The sequence below is a fragment of the Loxodonta africana genome, chromosome 3 (genome assembly GCF_030014295.1).
Source record: "Loxodonta africana isolate mLoxAfr1 chromosome 3, mLoxAfr1.hap2, whole genome shotgun sequence".
Taxonomy (NCBI): Eukaryota; Metazoa; Chordata; class Mammalia; order Proboscidea; family Elephantidae; genus Loxodonta; species Loxodonta africana.
Window position 1 is genome coordinate 150095505 of NC_087344.1, and position 5964 is coordinate 150101468.

A 5964-nucleotide genomic window follows, 5' to 3' on the forward strand; every position below is an offset into this window, starting at 1 on the left:
GGAGAGGTGGTGCCTGTAAGCAAGGCTGGGGAGAGGCTATCCTGATGAAAGAACTATATCCCGAGCGTTCCTAAGCCTGAATTACAACTATTACTTCCCTTAGAATAAACCTCAGAAACGTGAGTTTGGTCTTTGAGTGCTTTGTGGCCATCTCAATGAATTATCAAACCTAGTAGAGAGTGCTGTGGGAGGGACAGTTGGTGTCAGAATTGGTAAAGATGGTGGACAGAAAAGCCTGTGTGGCCTCCACCTCATAGGAGCCAGCCTTATGCTATGGAACTTGATTCTCCTTTCCCCTTGTGAAGTGAGAGGAGGTCAGACATCACCCCTATGTGGTTTTTACACCCAGAAAGGGAGAATTCATGGAAGGGAAGCACCAAGCTCTGTGTAAAAACTCTGCCCAAATTTCTGACTGACCCCTGAATTATGCTTGTATGGGCAGCACCCTCCAAGCAGTCCAGCTGTGGCTAAAGGACTGAAATGAGATTTCGCCTGCTCTCCATTGCAGAGGAGACAGTGTTTGCAATTTGATATAAACCAAAGTAACAGACTGCTTTTAAAAAGAAACAGAAAAATTCAGTACACTTCATAATACATAAAAGCCAAGAGTCTCTACCTTTATCATTCATAACATCTACAATACAATCCAAAATTACATATATTACTCTATGAAATTATTACATAAGAGAAAGCAGAAAGGTGGTGCATGGTCAAGACAAGACAATCACGGGAGACTGACCATGAGAGGTCAGCTAAATGTTGGAAGTAGGAAGCAAGAAGTTGTAACCTATAATTACAACTATGGTCCAGATCGTAAAGTAGAAGAGGACCATAATAAGTGAAAAGATAGTAAATCTCATCAGGAAATAAAAATTATAAAGTAAGACATCAGCACCTATAATTGAGGTGTCCCAATGAATGGAGAATAGCAAAGAGTATAACAATGCCTGTCACCAGCAGCAACAACACTAGGATGTCTAACCCACTCCAAGGCTTGCAGGCATCCCAATATAAACACAACACACTCAGGCATTCATAATGTCCAGTGAAGCATCAAAACAACTCTTTACTCACATAGGGAAGAGACAGCATGGCCAACTTCAATAGTAGGTGTCAGCCCTCTGTGGTCAGCAAATCTCACTCAGCAGCCTACTTAGGGAGATGGCCTGCATGCTCCCCTCTGGTGCAGCAAGAGAGTGATCCATTTCCTCCTCTCCGGGAAGAGAGCTAGAAGTGGGATAATGCACACCCTTAGCTAAGTAGTTTCTAGAAATGTTGACAAGCTCTCATCTTCTCCTCTGCCTCCTCCTATGGCAGAGATTTGAGGTTCTGTGCAGGGGCTCTTCTGCGTCTGACCCTTCTTGCAGTGCACCACAACTGCAAGAATAAGGAGGAAGATTCCCCTGCCTGACAGTTGCTGTGTGCCCTCAAATCCATGCCAGCTGATAGCAACCTTTTATGACAGAGCTCAACTGCTCCATGGGGTTTCCTAGGCAGTATCTTTAAGATCTGTAGGAGCCCCAGGTATTTCTCTCCTGAAGGGTGACCTTTGGCTAAACTGCCATGCGCTTAACCCTTACAACAGCAGGGCTCCTTTGCCTGATAACAGACATTGCAAAGGAATTTCCTGACCCAAAATAGCGAAAGCTCTAACCCCTAACCATTAGACCATCAAGGAGCTACATCTGGCTATTTTCTTAAAGCCTCAGGGAGTAACTAACTCTCCATGAGCTGAGCTCTAGGAAACCCAGGCTCGTCTATTCTTCTGGTGGTGCGCTGCTCCTCTAGGGATCTTCCCGCACCGGTCACTATCCTCCTGCTTTCTTAAAAAGCGAGCACTCACCAAATTAGAATGAAGAACATAAACTTAACGTATTATATTATGCCAATTGAGTTGTCCCACAAGACTATATGGTCCTAAGCCTTCAGGCCCCATAAACCAATCCCACAAGGTGTTTAATAAGCATCCGTGTTTGTGCCACCTGTGTGTTCTATTGCATATATGCATATATATGGACCCATACACTTACATGTATATATATGAACACCTGCATATACTAAAACAAAACAACTGTTGCCATCGAGTCAATTTGGACTCATAGGAACCCTATAGGTAAGAGTACAACTGCCCCATAGGGTTTCCAAGGAGTGGCTGGTGAATTCAAACCGCCAACTCTTTGGCTAGCAGCTGAATGCTTAATCACTGCACCACCAGGGCTCCTACACCTGTTTTGCTGTGTATATGCTCAACAACAACAACAAAATAAAAATCTCACCTAGAATGAAACAAACAAACAAAAAAACACCTCAATGAGATAACATTACATACCCACCAGCACAGGCAACACTGAAAAGACAGAGAACACAAAGCCCTGACAAGATACGAAGTAAGTTATTGCTGGTTAGAATTCCGTCCTAGAAAACTGTTTAGCACCTTCTGATGAAGTGAAACTTGCACCTACCCCATGACCCAGCCATTCCAGTACTTGGTATATGTGTACTGAATAAAAACGCAACATATCAAAATCCGTGGGGAGCAGGTAAAGCAGTGCTGGGAGGGAAATTTATGGCACTAAATGCTTATATTAGAAAAGAGTCTCAAGTCAAGAGCTTTAAACTATCACCTCAAGAAAGAAGAAGAGTAAGATTGACTCAATACAAACACAGCAGGAAATAAAAATAAGAGCAGAAACCACTGACATTAAAAAGTGAAAAAACAACAGAGAAAACTGAAGGAACAAAAGTCGGTTTTCTTCATGGAAATGCTTGGCTCTGGAGGTTTGGAGGAGGAGACTCTGGAAAAGGCATATCTGGGGGCATGTGGTTTGTCCACACCGTTTTCATCAACTCTTTTCTTCAGCAAAGCTGTGTAGTCCCCAGATATCATATCAGAGCTACCACATTGCTGGTTTCAATGCACCTGATTCTTTCTTGTTTGAGCACGAAGTGATTGACCGGGGCCATTGGAGTGCGATGTAAGCACAGGACTTCAAATGCTTTTCTCCATCTTGTCCTATGTCTGCTACTTCTGCACCTGACCTTTCACACAATGGCTCAAAATAGCCCATAGTCTCTTTGTTGTTGTAGTTGTGGCATGCCGTGGAGTCGATCTCGAATCATGGCAAGCCCATGAGACAGAGTAGACCTGCCCATAGGGTTTCCTAGGTTATGATCTTTATGGAAGGAGCCCTGCTGGTGCAGTAGGTAAGTGTTTGGCTGTTAACCAAGAAGTCAGCGGTTGGAACCCTCCAGCCCTCCGCGCAAGTAAGATGTGGTCTTGGAAACCCTATGGGGTAGTTCTACTCTGTCGTATAAGGGTTTGATGAGTCGGAAGGAAGTCATCGAGAACGGATTCAGTTTTCCTTCAATCTTTAAGGGAGCAGATCACTAGATCTTTCTCCTGTGGAGCCTCTGGATAGGTTCGAACAGTAAGCTGAGCAGTTAAGCAGCCGAGTGCTTAACTGTTGCACCCCATGGGCTCCATTGCAGTCTCTCAAAAGGTTTACAATTCTTCATACTTCCTGGAAGTAATGTTTCCCTCTTAATCCTATAATTCCTCCAGGACTGACTCTTCTAGAGAGCCAATCAGTATCCCAGACTAGTTCCACATCCTGAATTATCTGAATTTCCCAAACTGCCATAATTATCACATTTACAAAACCATAACTCATATAACCCATCATCTGGCTCTACCACTCTTAATCTCTAAAGAAATATTGTTATGCCTTGATATTCCCCTTTTCCACTCCAGGCCCTGCAGACAGCCTGCAAAGGGAAAAAAACTGTGCATATACGTGGATGGGTACACCACCTGCTAGTCAACAGCAAGGGAGCCCACAAGGCCCTTCACTTGGCTTCCACTCACTTGCTAACCAACTTAATCCACTTCACCAGTCCACACAGTGAAAGGAAACTTTGCAAGCACAAATGCCAGGCAAGCAGCTTTGAGGTTTCTCAGTGGAACTGGCTTCTCCTGTGGGACAGGAAGCTATGGAAGAGCATAGGTGGTCCACACCCAGCAAATGAAACCCTTGCTGTGAACTCCCAGTTCCTCTGCATCCCGTTCCCTACTTCCTCCCTTTTTCTTTCCAATTCTCTTCTCTGTTCTTTCCAGTCTCTCCTCCTTCCTCAGCTATTTTCTGAGGGTTTCTGGGACCCCAGTTCCTGAGGAGGAGACTAGTGGAAGAGGAGACCGGGCCGCGAGGCAGAAAACCCCCCCTGAGCAGGAGGGCAGCTGGGATCTGCAGCAGCTCGCGCTTCTTCCCTCCAGGCCCGAAACCTTTCTAACTGCTAAAAGAGGATCAGAGGCAGGACAGGGAAAGTGGAGTAACAAGTTCAATTCCCAATTTAAAGAGGTTTTTTTTTTTCAGTCCTTCATTTAAAGGAAACACTAAGGTTCCACCAAGACTTGGACTCGGATCGCTGGATTCAGAGTCCAGAGTGCTCACCATTACACCATGGAACCACCGCAACTCCTTGCAGTCCTATGGCAGTGGGAGTCCTCAAATCCACAGCCTGGAGTGAGAGGATTCGGACTCATATTTATGATCATTTCAATTAAGAAAAAAAAAAAAAGGGCAAACCTGTTGCGGACTCTTAGGGGACAGTGCATGAGTATCTCAGTAAAGGTGTTTAAATACTCTTTTAGCATCCAGAGTTTCCACGACTAATCTCAAGGCAGTCCTCTATCAGAGGCGACTTGAGGATCCTTGACATGTGTGAGTGGACTCATCCATCTTGCTTTCTCTCTGCATCTCTCTTTTTATTGACTTCTATCATTTCATTTGCATCTCAGGAAATTGAGGTAAAATCCACTTTGGGTTTAGAGCGATGGCACACTCTTTAAGCCTCTGTCAGAAATCATATTCTCGGCCTCATTTACCAGAGTTTCCTGACCCAAGGTGAAATTTCTGCAAACAACACTGTTATTTTCCTTTTCTTTTCCTCCACCCATTTGTCATTGCCCAGGGAGGGCAGATGATTGTCACGGTAGGACTTGGGAGTTCCGGGGTGCCTTGTCCAAACAGCACCTATTACGCTCCAAAGCCACCACAGCGTCCTACGTGTAATACAGAAAGGTGTCTCAGCAGTGTTTTATCTGGGGAGTGAGTTCACCAAGCAGGAGAACTCTCATTTTCTTCTTTATACATTTCTTTTTTGGTAAGGTTTTCTTACAACAAACATGTTTCTCAGATATACAACAAAAAACAATTAACCTTGTTTAACATCTATACACTCAGACAAACCAGAAGAACCACATCTGCTGTGATTCAAAATCGACCACATGCTGTTGAGGCTACAAGACAGGGCTCTGACACCTATACAGCCACAGTCTGTTTTCTGAGAGCTTGGCCAGGTCCATTACATTCCAAATTCCCAATGTATCATGACCGAGAAACGTCACAGTTTTTTATTTGTTTTTTGAAGTGCAGAAAAGATTTAACTTCATGCAAAGAAAGTACTCTTTGTGCTTGGTTTCTCGAAGATAACTCTAAACCAAAGACAAGCAAGCAAACAAACAAACAAAAAACTAAACACCTTCCTGTCAGGTTGATTCTGACTCCTAGTAACTCTATAGGACAGGGTAGAACAGCCCAGTAGGGCTTCCAAGGTTGGAAATCTTTACAGACACCCATTGCTCCATCTTTCTCCCTCGCAGTGGATGGTGGGTTCAAACCATCAAGCCTTTGGTTAGAAGCCCAGCACTTACGCACTGTTTCTCCAGTGCACCTTGACATAACTTTTAAGTGTTTGGAATTTGCTGAGTAATTGAGGTGCTTTAGTTTTCTATAGGTCTCCAGACTACACTTGAGGGTTTATGCTAATAAGTTGACTCAAGTGGGGGCTGGCAAGGCTAGAAAGAGGACCTCCTGATATCAGCCAACCTGGGGTGAGGGGTGCAGAGGCTGGGGGAAAATTCACTCAGTCATGCCTAAGTAATGAGGCTCAGAAAAAGGCTGTGGA

General features: G+C 44.3%; 1 non-coding gene across 1 annotated transcript; it reads right to left on the reverse strand.

The window, feature by feature from the left end:
- Positions 1 to 4393: 4393 nt before the first annotated feature.
- On the reverse strand, positions 4394 to 4465 carry TRNAQ-CUG (transfer RNA glutamine (anticodon CUG)). Its single transcript has one exon. It is a non-coding gene; the product is annotated as a tRNA-Gln (tRNA).
- Between the last annotated feature and the right edge of the window lie 1499 nt (positions 4466 to 5964).